At 34.9% G+C, this 27718-nt stretch overlaps 2 long non-coding RNA genes across 2 annotated transcripts; one reads left to right on the top strand and one right to left on the bottom strand.

Annotated features, from left to right (window-relative positions):
* Positions 1–894: 894 nt before the first annotated feature.
* Positions 895–27718, bottom strand: LOC134758948 (uncharacterized). The gene is made up of 3 exons (XR_010134757.1): positions 27415–27718; positions 4062–4184; positions 895–1084 (listed from the first exon to the last, which is right to left on the bottom strand). It is a non-coding gene; the product is annotated as an uncharacterized lncRNA (long non-coding RNA).
* LOC129523788 (uncharacterized) lies at positions 2088–16331 on the top strand. Its single transcript, XR_008667404.2, has 4 exons — positions 2088–2149; positions 4092–4308; positions 13875–15081; positions 16209–16331. It is a non-coding gene; the product is annotated as an uncharacterized lncRNA (long non-coding RNA).

The following is a 27718-nucleotide window of genomic DNA, read 5'->3' as shown; positions in this document are numbered from 1 at the left end:
TTCAAAAAATTGCAGTGTGTGCACAAGTTGTGTATACATTTGAACACATACCAAATCATGAATTGTACTCATTATTTGATATTCTAATGGGATAAAACTTGTTGCTTAACAGGGCATTTTTAACAGAGAGATGAATTCTAAGAAGCATTACAAATTTGAGTCACTTCTCAGCTTTGAAGAGAACTTGTGTTCTTCTTCTGCCTCCTGGCAGTTTAGCTTAAGTTGAAATTTTTGTAGCAAACCTCTGATCACAACTCCTACATCTGAGGGAAGTCAGTAATGATACTTGCACTGGAGCCTTCATTGTGATTTTAAAATACCCTTACTTTGGGGGAAAAATCCACATTATATATTACACACAGTATAATTGCCAAAACCAAAATATTTATGGAATGAACTTTCAGGTAAGTTTTTATATTGGAAAAAAATATTATATTGTAAACCTGACATTAAAAATCAAATGTAAATCAATAAATATTTGCATGTGCATTAAGTACAACATAGCTTGTTTTAAAATACGTAGCTAATAAATAATAGCAAACACTCCCAAGGACTTTATAATCCAGCATAAACTGATTATAAAATAAAATAAAATAAATAAATATAATGCAGATAATAAAAGTTAAAATGCCATAAATACTACAAAAGACATTTAAAAATGCAGTGAGGAAGATTAGAGAAAAAATAGATTAATATGGATAAAATACCAGGAAGGGCTTCATGGAGGGAGTGATAGAGTTTAACAAGCAGAAATTTCAGAGGAAAAAACTTGGGGTGGATACTTCAAATAAGGAAATAAAAGAAGAAGCATGCAAAAAGGGGAGGTGTGGAGTGTATGAAGAAGTTTTGAGCAATAGCGGTTTATTAGAAAGAAAATAGTTTACGTACCTAAAGAAGTACTGGGATATGCAGGCTGAAAATGTGATGGGCATATTGCAAATAACCTGAACGTTAAGTTGAATAGGTTAAATCTAATCTTAGGGGAGGCTGAGGCACGAGAATCACTTGAATCCGGGAGGCAGAGGTTGCAGTGAGCCGAGATTGCGCCACTGCACTCCAACCTGGCAGCAGAGTGAGACTCCATCTCAAAAAAAAAAAAAAAAAAAAAAAAAGGTTAGATTTCACTTAAAAGGAAAGACAACAACAAAGTTTTTTTAGTAAGTATATGAGCAAGAAAGTTTAATTTTGTGTATTAGGGTTCTCCAGAGAAACAGAACCAATAGAATCTATTTAGATGTAGATCTAGATGTATGGATTTATTATAGAAATTGGCTCATGAATTCATGGAAGTTGAGAAGTCCCATTGTCTGCAGTCTTCAACCTGGAGAACCAGGAAACCTGGCAGCATAATTCAGGCTGAGCTGAAGGGCTGAGAACCTAGGGCAAGGCGTGGCAATGGTGTAAGTCCTGAGTACAAAGTCTAAGAACCAGAAGCACTGGTGTGTGAGGGCAGAAGAAGATGGATGTCACAGCTGAAATAGAGTGAATTTGTCCTTTCTCTGTATTTTTGTTCTATTCTGACCTTCACTGGATTGGATGATGTCAATTCACTTGGATGAAAATGATCTTCTATACTTAGTGTACTGATTCAAATCCTAATGTCTTTCAGAAACACCTTCACAGACACAACTAGAAAGACTATCTGGGCATTTCTTAGCCCAGTCGGGATGGCATACAAAGTCAATCATCACATTTTGAAAAGTATACAGAATGAATCATGTGAGCCACCTTTCCAACTCATTTATTTTTCAAAGGTCTTTATGTGGATTAAAAAATAATCCTATCATTCAATGACACTGACTCCTAAATTTGAGACCATCACTTTAGTTTATACAAGCACCTTACTTAAATTTATTTTTAGTTTGGTATATTGTTTGACACTCATATAGGAAGAAAAAAATGTTTTCAAAATGGTCAAAAGAATAAGGTGTATAGAGATTATTAAATTAATTTGAAGAGTGTTATAATTCTCTAATCAAGTAAAAATTAAGTGTGAAATAGGATAGGGTAGTGGTAATGAATATAAAGAATTACATTTAAGGAAAAAAAGAGAAATGATCATAGTTAATCCTAATGTTTTGATCTGTAGGACATAAAAGAATGGAGAATAAGCGAATTGTATACAAATGGTAAGAGAAAGCAGCTTGAGGTGAGTGGGGGCACTGGTGTTGAGAAACGTGTTAAATTTCACCTGTGAAAGACAGTTGAAGTTAGGCAGAATAAAGTCACAGTCATGGGAGAGGATGTCTGGGAAGAGGTAATAGCTGGAAGCGAGGTTGGCAATCATCAACAACACAGACATGATTAAAACAATGGAATGAAATATCAACAAAAGAATAAAGATTATAAAGATAAGACAAATAGAAGGATAATTTGGGAAGACCCTGTTTAAATGAAAGGAGGAAGGCAAAATACACAAAGTAGTTAGAATAAAGAACAAAGATATTTGGAATGATGATGGTAATTCAGACAATATTGCTGCTCACAAAGATGGAAATTATAGTAGGCCATTTAACTTCTACTATGTGCTAATCACTGTGCTAGTTGTATTTAATGCTTTTCAGATTTAATCTTCATAACATAACTGTGATGTCTATGTTATTTCTTTATCCATTATTTTTAAATATAAAAAAGTGGTGCTCAGAGAGATTTTTTTTTTAAAAAAGGGGGCAGCCCTAGGATTTTTTAAACTTGAGATTCCTAGATGTTAACCTTAATAAATATTTCCTCAGATATTAAAAAATCAAGAAAAGAGATAAATTCAAGAAGAGTGAAATCTACTTTGGCTATTAAACAATCTGTCAACTGTAGGTAAAGGATATAGGCTTTCTGATTTTATGAATTAGATAGGCAATGAAAGAAATAAAAGTGGGGCAAAGACTTGTTTCTAACTAAGATGTAGTAACAGAGACAGAATTATCCACTCGATTGGGAAAAAATAAAAATCAGAAAGAAATACATGAAATAATGGTTTTCACTATGTCAGACACCAGGCAATGAAGGATAGTGATACTTGAGATGTAGAAAATAAATAAGGTAAGCCCCTTTACTGCCCAGGGTATTTCCTGGAGATAATTGACAGGCCATAGTGCAGGGAGAAGAAACTCAGGAAGAGTCCTGTGCATTGCAATGGAGCTGAGATTTCAGGGCCGGGGGAAAGGAGGCTGGAGTTCACGGGGCGGAGAACTGGATGGGAGAGGACTTCACAGAATGCAAAGACCATGGAACCGCAGGGTGTCAGCCTTGAGTCTTCAGCTAAATGCCCAGTACATGAATGTGAAAAAACGACTTGAGGCCAGCAAGAACTCTCCAAAAGGATTGGTAGAAATAAATTCTAAGATTCACAGAGGGGCAGGGATATTTATCATTCCTTTATTAAACAGGGTGGAATTTCTTCTATATGTTAATTACTATGGTGGTTCACATATATCCACATATTTCTTTTCTTTCTTTCTTTTTTTTTTTTTTTTGAGATGGAGTTTCACTCTTGTTGCCCAGGCTGGAGTGCAATGGTGCGATCTTGTCTGATTGCAACCTCTGCCTCCCAGGTTCAAGCGATTCTCCTGCCTCAGCCTCCCTAGCAGCTGGGATTACAGGGGCCCGCCACCACGCCTGGCTAATTTTGTATTTTTAGTTGGGACGGGGTTTCTCCATGTTGGTCAGGCTGGTCTTGAATTCCCGACCTCAGGTGATCCGCCCGCCTCGGCCTCCCAAATTGCTGGGATTACAGGCATGAGCCACCGTACCCGGCCATATATATCCACATATTTCTTGATGTTCCTCTTTCCAGGAAGGAGACTTTAATTCACATCCTCTTGAGCATGTGACTAGACTTAATGAGTCACTTCTAACAAATAAAGTATAGAAAAATAAAGATGCTTAACTTCACAGTAGATGAAACAGGCAGATACCACTTTAACCCAAGTGGTCAGGGGTTAATACCACTAGCAATGTCATTTTGATGCCTGTACAATTTGATGTGATGTAATGTGATGTGATGTGATGTGATGTGATGTGATGTCGTGATGTGATGTCATGATGTGATGAGAAAGACACTTTACCTTTATGATATTTTTCTCCAAAATCCGTAGCCTCAATCTATTCATGAAAAAACATCAGGTAAACTCACACTGTGGAGCATTCTACAAAACGCCTGAGCAGTGCCGTTTAGAAGTGTCAAGGTCCTGTGAAACAAGGAAAGACTAAGAAACTGGCAGAGATTGGAGGAGATTATGCAGATGTGGCAAATAATACTCTGGATTGCTACTGGAATAGAACAAAGGAAATTGACGGTCACATGAATTCCAAGTAAGGATTTTAGTTTGGCTAACAAAAAGAGGAGAAGGAGAATAAAGGAAGAAAGAAATAGGTAACCTGAATAGTTGTATATATATAATAACAAATTATATTAAATGTAAAACATCCCAGAATAAATAAAACTTAAGGACCAGATGGCCTCAATGGTGAATTCTAGCAAGCACTTAAGGAGGATATAACATCTGTTGCACACAATCCCTTCCAGAAAATTGAAAAGGAGAAAATACTTCCCAACGAATTCTACAAGGCTAGTGTTACCCCAATATCAAAATCAGTACAACAATAAAACAAACAGAAATCCTAAAAGATAGTACAAAGAAATGTAATTACTGACCAACATTTATATAACAAAATTTTAGCAAAGCAAATAGAAATACATATAAAAAGGATAACCCATATTACTAAATGGAATATCTTCCAGCAATTCCATTATTCAAACATTGAAAAATCAGTCAATATCTTTTCCTATATTAGACTACAGAGAACTAACCATAGAATCATCTCAAAAATGAATAAAATTATTTGACAATGTTTAAAATTCATTTCTAATCTTATTAAAAAAACTGTCAGCAAACATAGAAAATAACTTCCTCAACCTGATAAAATTATCTACAATTTATCTGGAATTAAATTTGTCTAGAGAAAAAAAAATCTCTAAAAAGAAACAGAAGAAACCAAAGGTGTAGCTCAGTCTTTTTATAAATGATTCTGGAAAGTAACATGCTATCACTTCTACCACATTTTATTATTTCAAAGCTATCTCAGCCTACACTGAGGATAATGAATTTAAGATTCTCTTCTTGTAGGGAGACTCATGTAAGTATTTATCCATATATTTTGAAAACCACAACTGCTAACCCTCTGGGCACAAATTATTTAATTCCACATTAACACACACACACACACGCACACACCTGCACACATTAAATCATACACTTAAATACATTCATTTTATTATTTATCAAATTTAATAAAAATGTTTTTTAAAGTGGCAAAAGGCAGAGGGATAAGAAACAAATTAAGACACGGAAACAATACTAATAAAGACATTTTTTACAAAGTGGCAACAGGAGCAGTGTCATATGATGATGAAAGTTTACAGAATTTGAAGACAGAGAAATTCCTTTTGGATTTGTTGAAAACTTGATCAGTATATGTCATAGGGAATTTCTTTCAGAAGAGAAAAAGTTGAAAATATCCTCAGGTTAAAGCCAGCAATCAGTAATATATACCTTCCCTATTTGTTCAAATGGTTTGTTTTTTTCCAGATCTTACTGTTTCCTTAATATTTAATTTCATTACCACCTCTTAAAATGTTTGATTTTAAAATAGCACGTAGAAATAATATAACTTAACTTCTTAAATGACATGAAACTAATTAACTTTGAATAGGTATTTCCCATAATTCAACTTAGAAGAGTTAAAAAGGTGTAAAGTTCATATTAGAGCATCTATACTCTTCAATAAATGTGATTTTCAGTTCTAGAAAATGCAAATCAGATAAAATGTACCTTACAAGATTTACCAGTCTATATAAATAAATATATTGCACTATTAACTTCTCATGTTTGTCAGTGATGTCTTTCAGCCAAAATAGTTAATTGGATATCATAATTAAACATTAAGATAATTAATAATACGTCCAAATATGTTCATTTGTTGTTTAGTTTACATTTAATGATTAAAGACAAACTTTACAAAGTTTTCAGAGGATTTTGCAGGTTAGTTCATTACAAACTACTAATGAAAACTATTTTCTGATGGGATTTGGGGATTTCGGAAGAGGCTCTTTTCTTATATTGCCAAAAACTGAATCACCTTACTAAATTTCAATTCACAGTTAAAAATTGCTTTTAGCCAGATCATCCCCATTCAATTATGTATGCTATATAAATGATTTTTACTAAATTATGCTATAACAATGATATAAATAATTTCATTTATTTTCTCAAGATTTTACCCACTCATTGTCATCTCTTTTCTGCCTATGTTTTCACCAGCAATCTTTTGTCACATTCAGTGACTTTTTCATTCATCTTTTTATTTGATCTTTTGCAGCAACCGACATAGTAGACTATTTTCTTCAGCAGTCTGCTTACCTACTGAATATGTCAATTCTGTTTTTAAAAAAAAGCAAAAATATTTGTAGTTGTTTTTCTCTTCCCTCTAAACAGTAGCTACTTTAGAATTATGTCTTGAGCTCACTTCTGTTTTCGATCTGTGGTCTCCTTAGGTCACTTTATCCATTTATCCTCATGAATACTAAATACACACCTCCACCTCTTTTTCTGGTATATTAGGTTTCATATCTTCCCCCGCCCCCGCCCCCGCACTGCCCGGCCCCGGTCTTGCTCCTTGGCCAGGCTGGAATGCAGTGGCGCGATCTCGGCTCACTGCAACCTCCTTCTCCCGGGTTCAAGCGATTCTTCTGCCTCAGCCTCCCGAGTAGCTGGAATTACAGGTGACCGCCACTACGCCCGGCTAATTTTTGTATTTTTAGTGCTGACGGGGTTTCACCATGTTGGCCAGGTTGGTCTTGACCTCCTGACTTCATGATCCGCCCGTCTCGGCCTCCCAAAGTGCTGGAATTACAGGCGTGAGCCTGGCCAAGTTTCCTACGTTTATTACAACTCTCTTAATTTGGATAACTTTGTGCAAGTCAAATGCATTATTGCTCAAGCTAAAATTCTAGACTCCCCCTCCAAACCTGTTTTCTATCCTGTTTGTCTTATTTCAGTTAATGACAGCTCCATTTCATTAATTTTCTAATACTGTCATCCTTACTACTGGTATTTCATTTCAGTCTTGCATTATCTAAAATGTTGAGAATGTGCTCTCCTCACATGATAATTCTATTGTGGTTAACGTTTCTTTAATATATAAAAACTAAAAGATTATTAGGATAATCACCAAGGTTTTCCATTCCCATTATTAGTTATTTTTAGATTTCAAGACATAAAAATGCATTAATTAAAAAAAATTTACACATGGGTCATATTTTCACATGAAGCTTAACTAAAGTGTTCATTATTATGCCAAGTTCCATTCCCTTTCTGTTTCTCTGGGGCAAAAGTTGTTTTGAGTTTGCTATACACTTTTTCTTTTTATGTAGTTTTTAATACAAATAAAAATATTGCTTGGCACTTCCTGATTTTTCACTCAATCTTATGAGTTTGAGATATACATTTGTTTACCTATGGAAGGTTTTAGTTTCTCAACAGCTTTTCAACTTACAGCTTATTTTCCTTCTCTGTTTCCCAGTAAATGGCATATTTTGATTGTTTCTAATATTCATCCACTACAAATAGCATTGCAAGGGATGTTTTCAAATGTCTCCTTGCGAACATAAGTCAAATATAGTCTAGGGTATATACTTAGAAGAGAAACTAATGCGCCAGGAGGTATATACATTTCCCATTTAATTAGATATTCCCACTGCTGTCCAAATTGGCTGTTACTAGCAGTGTTTGTGAACCACTTTTGCTTTGCATCCTTCTTAATTATTGATACTCTCCTGTGGTTTTTTTTCTTTCACTTTTGCTCATCTCATGGGTTAACTAGATTATTCTGTAATGATTTAAAATTATTAAAAATAAATCTAATTATGTTACTCTCTTACTTATAACAATTTGATAACATTGCATTACTTCCAGTTTAAAATAAAACAATAGAACAAAACACAACAATAAATTAAAATACTTTTACTATCTGGGCCCAAGTGGTTCCTTCTCAATTCAAAACACAACTTTTTTTTTTTTTTTAATACTTTAAGTTCTGGGATACATGTACAGAACGTGCAGGTTTCTTACACAGGTATACAAGTGCCATGTTGGTTTGCTGCACCCATCAACCCATCATCTACATTAGGTATTTCTCCTAATGCTATCCCTCCCCTAGGCCCTTAGCCCCTGACAGGCCCTGGTGTGTAATGTTCATTTTATAAACACAAAACAACTCATCTCTTTCTCAAACATGTTGTGTCCTTCTCATTTCTCTGTTCTTATATACTTTTTCTCCTTTCACAAGACCAATCTTGAAGACTTTCGGGAAAGCTTAAATAAGGCAATATCGGTAGAGTCTTTAATAATCAAAGTCATAATTTGTCACACAGCATTCTCAATACATTAATTTAATGATTATTCTCTATTTGGGGTTTATATGTCAAGTTCTATCTCACTACGTAACTTCTATGTGCATTTAGCCTTTGCTACCACAACATTTGAAACATAATTCTATTATTAGAATAATCACAGTTTTTGCCATATGTATCTACATGTCTGTCTTCACCCATAATCCCTGAGTACCTATCCTTCTTATTCTTTTTAGTAATATTGATGCTATATATAGTGCTGGGTTCTTTGTAGGAGCTACATCTCTAGCCAATTTTAAATAAATTAGTTTGAATAAGCTACAGTAATATCCACTTTGATTTTTTCTGCCTAAAATTATTGGTAATGTGGCTTATAAGAGCAGGGATTTATTTAAATGCTCTTTTATATGAAGTGAGGAGGATTGAAGACAATGTTCTGTCTCTTTAAAAAAAGTCTTTTCTATTCTCATTTCCTTCTCAACTCTTCAAAAAGGTGATTTCAGCTCTCCAACAAAATATGCCCTGAAAATAATAAGCCTGGAACATGTGCAAATAAAGTCTGTGAAATATAAGTGCTCCAGTTTTCCACTTGCAGTCAAGCTGACAGTCAGACTTCAATGGTCAATAGGAGCTGCAGCAGAAGTGGTCTTATTTGACTACAGTAGAATTTTCTTTGCCTGTCAAAAGCAATCCAGACCCTTCTTGAGTCGTCATATCAGGATTATTACAGAATAGAGTCCAGACTCAAGAATGCTAAATCAAATCATGAAGTACAAGAAGCACTCAGCTGGGGAATGGATTAAGTATCCTGGATTTTGCTGTATGTAAATTAGTACCTGGAAACCAAGTCAGCAACAAGAAAGCAGTCAGGAACACGGAGAGGAGTATCGTGTTTTTAATAGAGAGTAACTAAATGCATTCTTATTGTGTTCTTTCGTACTTTTTTCAAGTTTTAGAAAGTACCTATTTGGCACCTAAATACTTCTGAAATATAATGTATAATGCAATGTAGTTCTTTCCTGAATTAATACTCCATTACTTACATAAAAAATACCCTGGAAGTTGAGCCTAGAGACTTCTCCTGAGAGTAAGGTGATGGGAATCTCTTGCTTAAAACCAGTGATGAAGAAGGGAGTATAAATGCTATGAATTTAATTGAAGTGAGACAAATCACAGGCTTCAGAAGTACCGGTTAAAACAAGTGAGAACCAAAAGGGATGAAACAAATTAGAACCACAGATTAAAAAAAAAAAAGATCTTAGCAACAAAGTCAACATCTCGCACCTATTGCTGTATTTTAAAACCTCCTATCTTACCTGAGAGGTTATCTTTTGACTTACTTAAATGCGTCTTTTTAAAGCTCTGAAAACATATAGCATAAGAAGAAAGAAGTAACAATTTTAGGTCAGGCGCGCACGCCTGTAATCCCAGCACTTTGGGAGGCCGAGGCGGGCGGATCATGAGGTCAGGAGATGGAGACCATCCTGGCTAACACAATGAAACCCAGTCTCTACTAAAAATACCAAAAAAAAAAAAAAAAAGAAAGAAAAAGAATTAGCCCAAAAAAAAAAAAAGAAAAAAAAAAATTAGCCAGGCATGGTGGCGGGCACCTGTAGTCCCAGCTACTTGGGAGGCTGAGGCAGGAGAATGGCGTGAACCCAGGAGGCGGAGCTTACAGTGAGCCGAGATTGCGCCACTGCACTGCAGCCTGGGCGACAGAGTGAGACTCCGTCTCAAAAAAAAAAAAAAAAAAAAAAGAAGAAGAAGTAGCAATTGTATTTATTACTCTTTCCTCACATTTTATATTTATACAAGTAGAATAATTTTGGCTTATATGTACTATTCACAGAGTTTTAAGACCTCAAATATCTTGATTAGCTAACTCCTGTTAAATCTTATTTAGGTTATGAATTTCTGACTTAAAAAACAAATAAAAACAGAACAAAAAATAACCATAGAAAAATAGAAAACTAAATTTGTGAAACTTTGCTGAAATAAATAGTGTCTGGATGTTATATTAGAAATAAATAATAAACAACAGTTCTGGATTAGATAAGTTTGACAAAACATGATGAGAAAGAGTATTAAGTTAGGGCATGGATCAGCACTACTTGCAGTATGTGAATAAGCATTTCAAGTATCATAAAAAGTCATTTGGAGTCAAAGTTCTAAAAATACTGACCTCAGAAACATTTACTGTAAGTGTATCTCCCATGTGAGCATTCTGAAGAATACATATTGGGAAATGGTACCTTATGATGTATTAAGGATTAAAGTATAGTCTACATTCTTGGAACAAGTTATATTAATGTGAAAGAGTTAGATGTGAAAGATGGTAAGTATTGGAATGCTGTTAAAATTTTGATGAGGTCTAAGTCAAAGCTTCTCATGTTTTTTCAATGTATGGGTAGATATTCATGATCAACTATCTTATTTCTCTTAAAAAATTGTGAATCCTGATGATTATAAAAGGAAAGAGAGAAATGAATATAATAACTTTAAATTTCAATTACTTTTTTGCACCACTGATGAAAACTTTTGCAACATACATTTAAATTCCATTTTAAAGCATAATCTGGTCAGACATGCTCTGATTCCTTATATGAAGTTAACTTCTAGTAGTACACTACATAGTTAAATCTCTTTGGTGTCTTAGTAGCTCAAATCTCTTGCAAAGATCTAGGATTTTAAAAATAATTTCCCTACTTTGGCTCTGAAGAAATACAGTAATTTCAAGATATTAGTGGTTTTTTTGTTTTGTTTTAATTTATATATATATTTTTATTATACTTTAAGTTTTAGGATACATGTGCACAACGTGCAGGTTTGTTACATATGTATACATGTGCCATGTTGGTGTGCTGCACCCATTAACTCATCATTTACGTTAGGTATATCTCCTAACGCTATCCCTCCCCACTACCCCCACCGCAAAACAGGCCCCAGTGTGTGATGTTCCCCTTCCTGTGTCCAAGTGTTCTCATTGTTCAATTCCCACCTATGAGTGAGAACAGGCAGTGTTTGGTTTTTTGTCCTTGCGACAGTTTGCTGAGAATGATGGTTTCCAGCTTCATCCATGTCCCTAAAAAGGACATGAACTCATCATTTTTTATGGCTGCATAGTATTCCATGGTGTATATGTACCACGTTTTCTTAATCCAGTCTATCATTGTTGGACATTTTGGTTGGTTCCAAGTCTTTGCTATTGTGAATAGTGCCTCAATAAACATACGTGTGCATGTGTCTTTATAGCAGCATGATTTATAAAGTAAAGATATGTTGTTAAAAATTAATATAGACAATTATTAATATAGGATAAAAATAACACTAATATAATCCTTTGGGTTATATTTGATATATACCCAAATATATATATTTGGGTGTATATTTGGTATAATCCTTTGGTATATAACCAAAGGATTATATTAGTGTTATTTTTATCCTCAAATATATTTCAAATTAATTAAAAATAGGCCCTAAATCCTCCATCATCTTTGATATTTATTTAAAAATTATAGTTGTCTATATTAATTTTTAACAACATATCTTTATTTTGAAGTAATTTTTCTATTCGCACCTCACAATGATTCGACAAGAAAGAATGCCAAAATGACAAGAGATGCTTCATAAAAAATAGAAAAATAAATTTTTTAATTCCTGTCCAAGCTTCTGGTCTCAATGTCATGGAAAAGAGATATTGCTTCCCACCTCATCTGTGAAAAAAAAAATCTTAACAAATTAACAAGGATGTCACGGAATACAACCACAAAATTCATCTGCAATGAAAGTAGGATAAATTTGCAAAAGTGACCCACGGTATTAGAATACATAAGTCAGAAGAATAAATGAGAAATAACTTAGCAAAGAAAAAGAAGTCATAACTAATTGCCTTTAAGTTGGGATGCAGCTGAAGAAGTAGGGGTGTAGTGACAGACCCAGAGAGCCTTTGGAAAGACATGGAAACAGACACATCAGGTACTGTGACAGCGTGAGTATTGGCACAAAAAAGGGGGCTTGATGGAAAGTTAGTTTAAAAAAAAAAAAAGGGAGGGGGAGTCTATATTAGTCCCTCAGGTCTTCTACCCAATGTAGGTATACAACAGGGAAGTGTATTTTGTGTATTAGGGACCTTAGGAAAAGTGGAAGTTAAAGAGAAGGTGCTATTCTGAGTATAGAGTTCAATAATTCCCAGTTTGCATTATACGAAAATGAGACTACCCAGCCCTTTTGCCTATGTAGATCCTAAACAACAGCAGACAGATTTATATTTACCACCCAAATAGGAGACTTGACTGCCTTCCAGTAAATTCAATCCACATAGAACTTTCAATTTTTAGGGCCTTGTTTGTAAATTTAAATGGGCTGCCAACATTTAAAAATGAATGACATAAATAAAGCAAACAAATAGAAAAAAATGGAGACAATAATAGGAGAAGAAATATACTAGTAATATCTTCAGAGAAAATGGAGAGGATATGACAACTATTAAACAGTGCTTAAAAATGATTCAGAGAAAAAAGTCAAAAAATTCAAAAATAATATTTATGGAAATAGTAAAATCATTTGTAGAAATGTCAAATCTTACCTTTCAAGAAAAAGAAATGGAAGACAAGATGATGCTCAATACGAGAAAATAAAAAAGAAAAAGTAATTGAAGAAGTCAAAACCTGGATAAAACAGAACTTCAGCAAAAAAAAAAAAAAAAAAAAAAGGAAATTCTTAAAATGATAATTAAAAAAAAGTCTCAGAAGTGTAGGTATGAATTTCCAGGATTCAAAGACCTACATGCTTGGTTCAGGAAACGAGAAATAAACTTATGAAAATATATTATCATGGAATTTTACAGCATAGAAAGTAAAGAGATGTTACTAAAATAAGTCCTAAAACTAATATTATTCTCTGCCTTGACACCTGGTAAATTGGGAGTGCCTCTAATGGTCTCACTGCAAATGTTTCCCAACCACCACTTTGCTCCTACAGATAAGGTCAGCTTCTTGATACTACAAATCCTGCCTCCCACAGCTTCTAACTGTTCAGCCTGTTCCTGAGTGCAAACCACTACAGTGTCCACCTCCCTGAACTGTAGGTACATGTAACTAATAAAACGCTGTTGATCTTATCTCTCCAGTGTAGGATATTATGTTTTAAACATCTCCCATAACTCAGAGTGACAGTCCTCCCTCATTAACAGGGTGATTAGGAGACAATTAAAACACTAAAGTTTTTCAAATAACAAATAAGTTTTCTAAATACAAAGGACGGTAGATCAGAATAATGTCAGTTTCTTAAATGCAATAGAAACAAGAAGAATATTAGAAAATATATTCAAAATTTAGAAGAAAAATGTATTTGCAATCTAAAATTATTTATTCATTCAAACTAATAAATATCAGAGTAGAATAAAGTATTTTTAGTTTCAAAGTATCGAAAGTATAGAAAATTTGACTGTCATGTACTTTTTTTACAGAAGCCCTTTGAAAATGGTTTCTATCAAAACAAGAGAAGTCAAGACAGAAGCAGAACTGTCATCCAGGGAACAGAACACACAACACAGTAGAGATTCAAAAGAAAGAGACAGAAAGAAAGAGACAGAAAGAAAGAGATGAAAGAAGGAAAAGAAAGAAAGGAAGAAAAAGAAAGATAAAAGAAAGAAAGAAAGAAGGGCAGAGAGAAAGAAAGAAAGAAAAGAAAGAAGGGAAGAGAGAAAGAAACAAAAAAAAAGAAAGAAAAGAAAAGAAAAAAGAAAGGAAAAGAAAAGAAAGAAGGAAGGAGGGAAGGAAGAGAAAAAGAGTCCCAAGATTGCAGCAAAATGGAGTATCTGCGTGATGGTTGTATCGTAGGTCTGAAGTGCACAAAGATCCTATTTTAGTAGAAAGTCAGATGTCACAAGTAGTCTTGAGAGTGGAAACATGAAGCATGCTTGAAAATGAGATGAAAGATTTGGCAATATGGGAAATTTTAAAATGAGGCATTTTACAGAATTTCTGGAGTTTGTGTGGTGATTTATTTGTAAGTTCAAAGAAAATCAAATCAAACGGGGAGGGATAGGAATTTTTAACTCTTTAAGGTTTAAGAAACTTTAAGTTTTAAAGGAAGGAAATGTAATCAGAGTAGACTTCTTGGCTCAGCAGTGAGGAATATTTGAAAAATCATCACGGAAATACTAAATGATTTTAAGTAAAAATTTAGGCATAATTATATTGAGTGGAAACTGAAAGGTATAAATTAGCCAAAGAATAATATTATCTTACAGTAAGAAGTTTAAATTGATTATGTAATATATAATAGTATATTCATATTATTTGGATCTATGGAGAAAATCACCAAATGAAATAGTTAAATATTAAATGTGTTTGCCTTTGAGGTCATAAAGAGACAAGAAACACTTTGGAAAATATATGCATTTCAGAAATAGTTGACTTTTAAACTAGTTTTATCAAATATATTTGTTAAATATGAATTTTAAAAGCAATCTGGATTATATTTCTGATTATTGAAAATATGTTCCGTAGTCACATTCACTAATAACTTAGTGTTTTCCACTATTTTTTCTGATAAAATTATTTGTAATTGCTTACACCATGGCAATTTTCACAATATTAATTCTAAATTTTTGGATGTTTTATATTTTGCTTCATTTCAGTACTTCAGTTTATTCCCCTCCAGCTCACATGGTAAGTTAATTAGAATCTTCTTAAGAATCATTATGTTTTTCTCATTAACATTACTCTTTTGAGATTAAATTATGTTGAAAATAAAATGATTCTTGAGTTCTAATTTATCTCTACTTTATGGCAATTGGGAACTTAATTTATCTAATGAGATTCAGCCTAAACCTTTAAGATATGGGTTGTGATGGCTGCCTAATAATTTTTTTGAATATTGTGTTTCTAAAAATTCTAGTTAAAACTAGAGATATATAAAATATGTTTGATGATTCATTAATGTTCGATAGAAGATTTAAAGTTAAAAAGATATTCTTATCAAAAGCCTTTTAAATGTCTAGTATTTCGTTTTGAGTCTAAATAAAATGATATAATAAATAATCGTTATTAGAATCGAGTTTGTGTTTCTAAATTTGGAACCTAGTTTGCAACCAGTCTGATATTCACACATTTTCTGTTTTACTTAGTCAAAAATAATCTGGATATCAAACATGCTTTTACTTATCGAAAAAAATATTTACATATGGAAGGACATGTATACTGCTGTTCAGTTCTAAAGTTATAGTCACATACAGATACATATATAGGTACGTTTGGGATTGTGGCTAAATTTAATGCTTGCAGTTTTGCACTGTAATTAAGAAATGAGGTCTCTATATAGCAGCCCCTATAGGGAAAACTGTTGGTGAGGATATAAATTATGGCAAACTCCAGAGAGCTGAACCCAAGGAGAATAATGTGGGTAGCTAAGCAGCTGTACTAAGGGTTATATAATAGAAGTACATGTCTGTGGCCTCTCCAGCATAATGAACATCTCAAAAACAAATCCCTGAATTAACATCTCATTTTATGCACAAATTTCTTTTTCAGATTATTTAGATTATTTTTAGCTTAGATAAATCTAAAACATTTTATGAATTAGAACTAACAATTTAGTAGTAAACATTGGATTCGAATGATAGTACAATTCTCATTGATTTGAGATTAATATTGGCTAAGCTAAATGGATTGAGTTTATCATTAATACTGATAGAATAGACTCTAGACAAATATTTGGATCCAAGAAGGGCCTCTAGTCAGATAATTAGAAAAAGTAAATAAATATCAGAGTAAATAATTAAGAATATTTGTTTCAGACTTATTTTACCTTTGAAACAAGATGAATGTTTTAAAAAATTCTGAGGAGCACAGCAGCTGGAAGACAAAAATAACTTATGGAGAAATTTGAAAAAAGTCATATGGACATACCAATAGCCCACCTACAACTTAAGGTATAAAATATTTGTCTGAGATACTTGAGATATAATTTCATTTAAATATTTTAAAGTAAATATTGTAAGATTTATAGCAAGTGTCAATAGAATTTAAATGTACATCAAACCTTTCCAAACAGCAAATTAAGAACAAACACAGGCCAGGCACGGTGGCTCATGCCTGTAATCCCAGCACTTTGGGAGGCCGAGGCTGGCAAATCACCTGAGGTCAGGAGTTCAAGACCAGCCTGGCCAACATTGTGAAACCCATCTCTACTAAAAATACAACAAATTAGCCAGGTGTGGTGGCGTATGCCTGTAATCCCAGCTACTCGGGAGGCTAAGACAGGAGAATTGCTTGAACCCCCGAGGCAGAGTGAGCCGAGATTGCATCTCTGCACTCCAGCCTGGGTGACAGAGTGAGACTCCAACTCAAAAACAAAACAAACAAAACAAAACAAAAACAACAACAACAAAAAATCATACAACTGAATAGTATAGGTATAGCAAGTAACACTAACATGATGCACACATTTTCTTGATGTTTCAAATTATCCCATTTTAAACTTTTATTTTAAGTTCAAGGTTACACGTGGAGGTTTGTTCCATAGGTAAATTTGTGTCGTGGGGGTTTGTTGTACTTATTGTTTCATCACCCAGGTATTAAGCCTAGTATCCATTAGTTATTTTTTCTGATCCTCTCCAATTTATCCAAAGATCCATAGGACCTAATGAACTAATTTTAGGAGATTCTGTAATATGTGTGTCAATTTTCATCATTTCAAATAAGGTATCTAGGCACACATACTTGGTTTTACAAATGTCTATGTATATTTTTCTTAAAACCTGGAAGTAATATGAGTTCTAATTTCTGATTTCTCCTTGTTTTGTTTCATCAACTTAAGATTATTAAACTGTAACAAGCTACAGTACAAAATAATTAACACATTGCCGTAACAGATGAAAATAATGTGTACAGGAAAGGCAGGTGATATAAAACTGACAGCTGAAAGCTGAAGTTTACACAATCATCTTAAACCTAGCAATTACAAATTTTTAAAAAACTGGTATGTGATACCCCCTTTATGATATTGCATATATATTTCTGTATTTATGAGCTAATTTAATAACAAAACTTTTATACTTTTCTCTTAGGACATGATGGTGTCCGAGTTTAGTGAAGATTTAGAAGAAAGTTTTTGATTAAATGAAATTAAACAAAATATTTATTTAAAAAGGTACAAAATTTAATACTTAACCAAAAAATAAAGATGAAAAATTGAGGGCACAATTCAGGTAATTTACTGATACTACTTTTTAAGATGTTTATACATATTTATTTTGCTTTTTAAATAATTTTAATTGACACATAATTGATGCACATACTTGGGTACAGCATATTTCAATATATGTATACAACATGCAATGAGCAAATCAGAGTAATTAGAATATCCATTACTTCAAATATTTATTGTTTCATCATGTTGCAAACATTCAACAAAATCCTCTCTTCTTGCTATTTTAAAATACACAATACATTGTCATTATTTATAATCACCATATAATACAACAGAACATTAGAATGGATTTCTCCTGTGTAGCTGTACTTTTGTATATGTTAACCAACTTTGACTATCCCCTCTCCCTGCCACCTATCCTCACTTTTAGTAACTATTATTCTACAATCTACCTCTATGATATTAATTTTTTTAGCTTCCACATTTGAATGGGAACATGAGGTATTTACCTTTCTGCACCTTGCTTATTTCACTTAGCATATAATGTCTTCCAAGCTCATCCATGTTGCCACAAATGACAGAATTTCGTTCTTTTGTTTTGGCCAAATAGTATTCAATTGTGTATATATACCACATTTAAAAGATAAATCTGTTAATGGAGACTCAGGTTGATTCTATATCTTGGCTATTGTCAACAATGCTACAGTAAACAGGAGAGTGCAGATATCTCTTTGACATGCAGATTTTTTTATATGAATCCAGTAGTGGGATTCCTGGATCACATGGTAACTCTATGTTTAGCCTTTTGAAAAGTGTGGACACTGTTTTGTGTAATGGCTGGACTCATTCATATTCTTACCAACAGTGTATAAAAGTTCTCCTTTCTCTGCATCCTCACCAGCATTTATTATTTCTTGATAATAACCATAGCATAAGATAATATCACATTATGATTTTGATTTGCAGTTCCATGATGATTAATGATGTTGAACATTTTTTTATATACCTGTTGGTCATTTGTATGTCATCTTTAGAGAGATATCTTTTCAGCTTATTTGCCCATTTTTAATTGGATTATGTATTTGTTTGCTGTTAGGTTGTTTGAGTTCCTTGTACATTGAATTTTATATATGATGAAAGATAGGAATCTGTTTTTTTAATATATGTATATCCAGTTTTTCCAGCACACTTTCTTGGAGAGAATGTCCCTTCCCCAATGAATGTTCTTGGATTTTTGTCAAATATCAATTAGCTGTATGTATGTAGATTTATTTATTTATTTGCTATTCTCTTTCTTTGGTGTATGTGTCTGATTTATGCCACCAAGATGCTGTTTTGATTACTATAACTTTGTAGTGTATTTTGAAGTCCGGTAGTGTGATGACTCTAGCTTTATTCTTTTTGCTCAGGGTTGTTTGCCTAGTCAGAGTCTTTTATGGCTCCATACAAATTTCATAATTTCTTTGAAGAATGTCATTGGTATTTTCCTGGGGATTCAATTGAACCTATAAACTACTTCTGGTAATATGGTCATTTTCATAATATTAGTTCTTCCCATCCATGAACATAGGATTCTTTTAATTTGTTTGTATCCTTTTAAATTTCTTTCATCTGTATTTTTTAGTTTTCATAGCAGAGCTCTTGTACCTCTTTAGCTGAATTTATTCCTGGGCATGTTATTTTATTGTTGAAATTATTATAAGTGAGATTGCTTTCTTGATTTCTTTTTTGATAGGTTATTGTTGGTGTAAGGAAGCACTACTAATTTCGGTGTGTTTATTATGTATCCAGCAACTTTAAAAACTTCAGTTATCAGTTCTAAGAGTTTTTGGAGAAGTCTTTCAGTTTTTCTAAATATAAGTTTATGTTGTCTGCAAAGAGGGAGAATTTTACTTTCCAATTTGGATAGCCATTGCTTATTTCTCTCATCTAATTATGCTAGCTAGGACTTTCAGTACTATGTTGATTAAAAGTGGGCACCCTTGTCTTATTCCATATCTTAGACAAGAAGCTTTCAAGGTTTTTCCATTTAGTATGATGTTGGTTGTGAGTTTGTTATATATGGGCTCCATGTTGAGGTTCATTCCTTCTATATCTAATTTTTTGACAGTTTTTACTATGAAAGAGTATTGAATTTGAATTTTATCAAATGCTTTTTCTGCATCTACTGAGATGATCATACTTTTCCTTCATTCTGTTGATGTGATGTGTTTTATTTATTGATTTTCATGTTGAATCATCCTTGCATCCCTGGGATAAATTCCATCTGTCCATGATAAATGACCTTGTAAATGTGCTATTAGATTCATTTTGCTAGGGTTTTCTTGAAAATATTTGCATCCATGTTCATCAGAGACATTGAAGTAAAATTTTCTTCTTTTTGTTGTGTCCTTTTCTGGTTTTGTTATCAGGGTAATACTGGTCTTGTAGAATTAATTCATAAGAATTTTCTACTTTTAAATTTACTGGAAAATTTTGAGAGGAATTGGTATTAATTCTTTAAATGTTTGGTTAAGTTTAGCGCTGAAGCAACTAGGTCCTAGGCTTTTCTTTGATGGAAGGATTTTTGTTAACAACTCAATCTCGTTACTTGTAATTGGTTTAGTCCAGTTTTCTACTTCTTCTTGGTTCAATCTTGTTAGGTTGTACGTGTCGAAACATTTATCCATTTCAACTGGATTTTCTAATTTGTAGGTGTATAGTTGTAATAGTCATGATAGTCTCTAATGACTATTTGTATTTCTGTGGTATTATACATAATGTCTGCTTTTCTATTTCTGATTTTATTTATTTTGGTCTTTTTTTGTTTTCTGGTTAATGTAGCTAAGTGTTCATTGATTTTGTTTCTCTTTTCAAAAAATTTATTTTGCCTTCCTTCTACCTTTTTTTAAAAATTTAATTTGTTCTTACTTTTCTAATTCCTTGAGATGCATTGTTGTTTATTTGAAATCTTTATACATTTTTGATGTCGACATTGATTGCTATTAACTTTCCCCTTAATTCTCCCTTTGTTGTATCCCTAGTTTTGGCACGTTGCATTTCTATTCCATGTTTTAAGAAATTGTTTGATTTCTTCTTAATTTTTTATTGATTTATTCATTGTTTAGTAGCATGTTTTTTAATTTGCACATATTTGTGCAATTTCAAAAGTTCCTCTTACTATTAATATCTAGTTTTATTCCATTGTGGTCAGAAAAAATACTTCATACTATTTTAATTCTTTTAAATTTGTTGAGACTTGTTTTGTGGCTTAACATGTGGTCTGTCCTGGTGAATGTGCTGATGAGAAGCTTCTATATTTTGCAGTTGTTGGGTGAAATGTCCTGTAATGTCTATTAGCTCCGTTTAGTCTAAAGTGTAGTTTAAATCTAATTTTTTTTGTTGATCATCTGTCTGAATGATATGTCCAGTGCTGAAAGTGAAATATTGACATCCCAAATTATTATTATATTGGAGTCTATCTCTCCCTTTAGAGGTAATATTTGCTTTATATATCTGTGTGCTCTGTTATTGGATGCATATATATTTAGACTTGTTATACACTCTTACTGAATTAATACCTTTATCATTATATAAGGACCTTATTTGTCTCTCTTTACAGATTTTGACTTAAAGATTGTTTTATCGGATATAAATGTAGCCTCACTTGTTGGCTTTTGGTTTCCATTTGCATGGAGTACATTTTCTATTTCTTCATATTCAGTCTATATAACTTCACAGGAAAAGTGAGTTTCTTGTAGGCAGCATATAATTGAGTGGTTTTTTTTCCATTCTTCAAGTCTATGTATTATAAGTGCCGAATTTAATACATTTAATTCAAGGTTATTATTGATAGGTAAGGACTTAGTCCTGTAATTTTGTTCATTGTACTCTGGTCATTTTTTTATATTTTGTGTTTCTTTCTTCCTCTTACTGTTTATCACTGCAATTTGGTGGTTTTCTGTAGTGATAATTTAGAATTCTTTTCTCTTTCTTCTTTTTGAATCTGCTATATTAGTGAATTTCATAATTTTGTGTGTTTTCATGATAATGATTATCATCTTTTCACGTCTAGATACAGAAGTCCCTTGAGCATTATTTTGTAAGATCAGCATTGTAATGATGAATTCCCTCAGGTTTTGCTTCTATAGGAAAAACTTTATTTCTCTCTCATTTCTGAAGAATAGCTTTGCTAGGACTCTTGGCTGGCAAGTTTTTTTCTCCCCAGTGCTTTGAATATATCATTGCATTCTCTTCCTTTGCAACGTTTCTGCAGAAAACCTGCTGTTAGTCTAATAGAGATTCCCTTTTATGTGCCTTGATACTCTTGCTATTTTTATAATTTTTTTTTGGCTTTTACTTTTGACATTTGACTATAACATGTTTTAGAGAGAACCTTTATGGGGTCTTATAAACTTTCTGTACCTGGATGCTCATATCTCACTCTAGACTTGGGACATTTTCAGCTATTATTTTACTAAGCAGATTTGCAATGCCTCGTTCATTCCTTCTCTTTGTCTAGCTCTCATCAAATGAACATTTGTTCTTTTAACGGTTTCCTATAAGACCGGTAGGTTTTCCTCACTCTTTTTTATTCTTACACTTTTTTTCTTCGAGTAATTTCAAATTACTGATCATCAAATTTGGAGAGCCTTTCTTCTGCTTGGTCAAGTCTGCTATTGTAGCTGCCTACTGCATTTTTCTATTTCATTCATTGAATTCTTCAGCTGCAAGATTTCCATTTATTTTTTAAATAATTTATAGTTTTTTTGAATTTGTGTTCATATCATAGTTTTTCTTTCCTGAATTTCATTGACTTGTCCATCTGTATTGTTATTGAACCTCATGAAGTTGCATTAAGACAATTATTTTAATTTATTTTCTGAAAGTTCATTGATTCTATTTTCATTGGGATCTGTTACTAAGGAGTTATTTTATTCCTTTGATGGTACCACATTTCCTTTATTTTTTATTTTTCTCATGTTTCTTTGTCAATGTCTGTGCATCTGGTAGAGCAATTATGTCTTCAAAACTTTCTTGAGTGTTCTTTGTAGAGAAAGACTTTCATTTGCATTTGGGTTTTAGTATGCTGCTTGTGAAGGGTATGATAAGCATTTCTGGATAGGTGCAGTAGTGTGGTCTCTGTGCAGCTTTTGCAGCTGCATTCAATCTCACCAATGACTTCAGGTGCCTCAGTGGCCTATGATGTGGAAGTTTGTGGCAGCATCAGTGGCAGTATAGGTTGTTAATGTCCTCAGTGTCAAGGGTTTTTTGTGTCCTTCTATTTCCACTTTTCAAATTGAGGGTATCCTTCTCAAGTCTGACATAGCCTGTAAGCAGCTGCAGTAGCACTGGGTTCCAGGCACAGGTGTTTGGAGTGGCTGTGGGGCCACACTCATAGGCTGAGGGGCTTGCAAACCTATTGTGGCACCTTGGTCTTGGGCTGAAGATTCACTCTCTGTGGCTTGGTAGGGTGTAGATTGACCACAGAGCCAGAATCTGTGACTCTGAGGCACCAATTAGCAGTTTCGACCCAGGGTGTCAGGTTCTAGCTGTGATTCTACCCAAGGGGTTAAATCTGACTAAACAGGGCTCAGAAAATCCATTTTAATAGGGTACAGTAGCAAGTTGGATCTCAGGGAATGAAGCACTGTGTAGTATTGACTGTATACTCTGGGATGGTAGAATTAAATGGTATCCCAGAGTCTGTGAGGCCAGTTGCAGCAGCAGCAAGAAACACAGAATGGCAGAGTACAGCCATCATTTGGACCCTGCAGCAAGGTAGAGAATAGCTCAGTGATGGCTCCATTCCACAGGGAGGGAGGTATCTTAGCAGCTCATGCTTAAGGGGGCTAGTCCAGCTCCAGGCAAGCAGGGTACTAGAGATGTTTCGCCTGTAGGATGAAATGTGGCAGCTGAGCCACTGCTCTATTTTTATGGGACATGGGGTACTACATCAGCTTAGCTCTGGGATGTTTAGCTTCTCAGCTCAGCCAGAGTTCCACTTCTTCAGAGGGCAATGAGCTTCAGCTCATGTCTGTGAGCTGGATAGACATATTTATGCACAGTGCAAATACCATTTTCCTGAGATCCAGGTGGCTCTTCTCCTTAGGTTCTGGGGCATGTGATTGCTCTTGGCAGCCAAAGGAACATTTTCCGGCATATAGGGCCCTGCTTCAACACAGGCACCTTGGAGACATAACTGCTCTGACAGCTAAGGTAATATTTCTTAGGAGAGATAGTACCACTTCAGCTGTAGGCACAGGGAACAAGGGGATAAGTGGTTGGAGTGGTTCTACTTCAATTTGGTTCCACAAGGAAGGATATAACATCTGCTTGCAGCTTGGCTTTGGGATGTTAGCCCACCAGACCGGTGTGGCCCACTGGCAACTTAGTCTTATTAATGAAGGGCAGCAATGACTGCTTGCCCCCAGTGTAAGACACACTCTGGTAGTTCTAATTCCAAGATGATATAGGACAGCAGTCATCTGGCCACTGGTGTGGGGAACAGTGTAAGCTCCTTCTCTGGAAGAGCACAGCTACCTTAATTCTGGGTAGCTCCCTTAGCTGGGCTTAGTGACTGTAAGAACTATATGGGACCCCAGTGGTGAGGTGAGATCTGTACATGTCTGTATTGGTTCTTTTTCATGGACCAATATGCTAATAAAGACATATCTGAAACTAGGCAATTTATAAATGAAAGAGGTTTATTGAACTTACAAATCCACATGGCTGGGGAGGCCTCACAATCATGGCAGAAGGCAAGGAGGAGCAGGTCACATCTTACATGGATGGCAGCAGGCAAAGAGCTTGTGCAGGGCAACTCCCATTTTTAAAACCGTCAGATCTTGTGAGACCCATTCACTATCATGAGAACAGCACTGGGAAGACCCGCCCCCATAATTCAATAATCTCCCACTGAGTCCCTCCCAAAATGGGTGGGAATTATGGGAGCTACAAGATGAGATTAAGGTGGGGACACAGAGCCAAAACTTATCATTCCACCCCGACCCCTCCCAAATCTCATATCTTCACACTTCAAAACCAATCATGTCTTCCCAACAGTCCTCCAAAGTCTGAACTCATTTCAGCATTAACTCAAAAGTCTACAGTCCAAAGTCTCATCTGAGATAAGGCAAGTCCCCCCTGCCTATGAGCCTGTAAACTAAAGCAATTTAGTTACTTCCTAGATACAATGAGGGTACAGGTTTTGGGTAAATACAGCCATTCCAAATGGGAGCAACTGGCCAAAAGAAAGGGGCTACAGGCCCCATGCAAGTACAAAATCCAATGGGGCAGTCAAACCTTAAAACTCCAAAATTATCTCTTTTCACACCATGTCTCATATCCAGTTCATGTCAATGGAAGTAGTGGGTTCCTGTGGTCTTGGACAGCTCTGCTCCTGTGGCTTTGCAGGGTACAGCTGAATTCCTGGCTGCTTTCATGGGCTGGCATTACATGTCTGCAGCTTTTCTAGGTGCACAGTTCAAGCTGTCAGTGAATCTACCACTCTGGGATCTGGAGGACGGTGGCCTTCTTCTCACAGCTCCACTAGGTGGTGCCCCAGCAGGGACTCTGTGTGGGAGCCCCAACCCCACATTTCCCTTCTACACTGTTCTAGTAGATGTTCTTCATGACAGCCCCACCCCTGCAGTAAACTTCTGCCTGGACATCCAGGCATTTCCATACATTCTCTGAAATCTAGATGGAGGTTCCCAAACCCAATTTTGGACTTTTGTGCACCTGCAGGCTCAACACCACATGAAAGCTGCCAAAGTTTGGGGCTTGCACCTTCTGAAGCCATGGCGCGAGCACTACATTGGCCCATTTTAGCTGGGGCACAGAACACCAAGTCCCTAGGCTGGACATAGCATGGGGACTCTGGGCCCAGCCACAAAACCACTTTTCCTCCTAGGCCTCCTAGGCCTCTAGGCTTGTGAAGGGAGGGCCTGATGTGAAGATCTCCAACATGCCCTCGAGACATTTTTTTCCATTGTCTTGGAGATTAACATTCAGCTCCTCATTACTTATGAAAATTTCTGCTGCTGGCTTGAATTTCTCCTCAGAATATGAGATTTTCTTTTCTATCATTTTCTATCACATTGTCAGGCTGCAAATTTTCTGAACTTTTATGCTCTGCTTCCCTTAAAAAACTGAATACCTTTAATAGCACCCAGTCACCTCTTGAATACTTTGCTGCTTAGAAATTTCTTCTGCCAGATATCCTAACAATCTCTCTCAAGTTCAAAGTTCCACAAATCTCTAGAGCAGGGGCAAAATGCTGCCAGTGTCTTTGCTAAAACATAATAGTCACCTCTGCTCCAGTTTCCAACAATTTCCTCATCTCCATCTGAGGCCACCTCAGCCTGGATTTCATTGTCCATATCATTATTAGCATTTTGGTCAAAGTGATTCAACAAGTCTCTAGGGAGTTCTAAACTTTCCCACATTTTCCCATCTTCTTCTGAGCCCTCTAAACTGTTCCAATCTCTGCTTGTTACCCAGTACCAAAGTCACTGCCATATTTTCAGGTATCTTTTCAGCAGCACCCCACTCTACTGGTACCAGTTTACTGTATTTGTCTGTTTTCATGCTGCTGATAAAGACATACCCAAGACTGGGCAATTTACAAAAGAAAAAGGTTTATTGGACTTACAGTTCCACATGGCTGGGGAGGCCTCACAACCATGGCAGAAGGCAAGGAGGAGCAAGTCACATCTTACATGGATGGCAGCAGGCAAAGAGATCTTGTGCAGCACAACACCCATTTTTTAAACCATCAGATCTTGTGAGACCCATTCACTATCATGAGAACAGCATGGGAAAGACACATCCTCATAATTTAGTCATTTCTCACTGGGTCCCTCCCACAATATGTCGGTATTATGGGAGTTACAAGATGAGATTTGGGTGGAGACACAGAGCCAAACCTTATCAATGTCTAAGGTGTTGAAGAGAGTTGTTGCGATCTTCTTTCTTACCTCCATGCTGTGGGGAAAATTTCCTCCTGGTTCCCAGCTAATCTCAATTGGGGGATGGGATGGTGGAAGCCTGGGATTTTTTTCTATTCTTTATGTGGCTATCCTGGATTTCTGTGCTCAGCAGGGTTTCTGTTACTCCTCTTATGCACTCCGGCCCTCTCTCTCAGTTATTTTCATTAATATGTATTTGTTTAGTCATTGTTCTGGTTGACTTTGTGAGGGGGACAAGGTCAAGGGTCTGTTGGTCAGCCATTTTGCTGATGTTACTCTTCTGATTGATGCTTATCTTTGGAAACTGATAAAACTATCTAAAATTTATGGCTGTTTATATTGATCTTCCATTTTTTACTGGGGTATAGTGAGGCTTTAGAAAGTGAATCTTGACCTGCACATGTATATGACTATGACTAACAGATGTCTTGGCCCTACCTTGAACAAACTGAGCTCACATCTTATTTCTAAAATTATATAACTAAATTAATTCTCTCCTTTGGCTCATGCCCTTTTTGGCTTTCATTTCAATGCAGGAAGATGCTACTTTTGCTTCCTGAAGAGAGGAACACAATACATTGGTTTGTCCTTTTGCAGCATCAATTACTATCACTCAGAAAACAGGAGAGATGAAAATGACGGAACACATTAAAGTAGCAAATTGACACATACTGGCATCGTTACACTCTGACTCTACACATTTTACCATGAATTTAAGTATTAAATTTCTGTAGATGGGAAATTGTAAAATAAAAATGTCATGTATTATTTTTCCATGAATAGCGATGGGGTTTATTCATGGCTTCAAGGGATATAGTCTACAGAGTTTCTGCAAACTGAATAATAAAGGGAAATAGTAAGTAACAGAACATCTAAGCATATTATGTTTCACGGAGTTACCTTGTTCATTTCAGACAAAGAGCCTGTAGAAGTAGATTTGTGGAGCTAGAGATGGCAGGTCCCTGATGGAAAGTCTGACTGTCTCCAGACAGGCAAGATTTTGAGCCCAGTGATTTTCTCCTGCTCATGAGATTAGTTTGTTTTATAATCTGCTGCTGCCGAGCAAACTTTGACACTACTTATAGAAAGAAACTGGTGAGATGCTGAAAGGAAGAGAGAGAAAAACTTGTATCATGAATTAATGCAAGTGGAAGATAATAAAAACACCCCAAACCTAACAGATATCTTAAAGAAAATCTTACCA

This window comes from Gorilla gorilla, chromosome 6 (assembly GCF_029281585.2).
Source record: "Gorilla gorilla gorilla isolate KB3781 chromosome 6, NHGRI_mGorGor1-v2.1_pri, whole genome shotgun sequence".
Classification (NCBI taxonomy): domain Eukaryota; kingdom Metazoa; phylum Chordata; class Mammalia; order Primates; family Hominidae; genus Gorilla; species Gorilla gorilla.
Note: the sequence above shows the minus strand (reverse complement) of the source record. Positions and strands in the feature narration are given on the sequence as shown.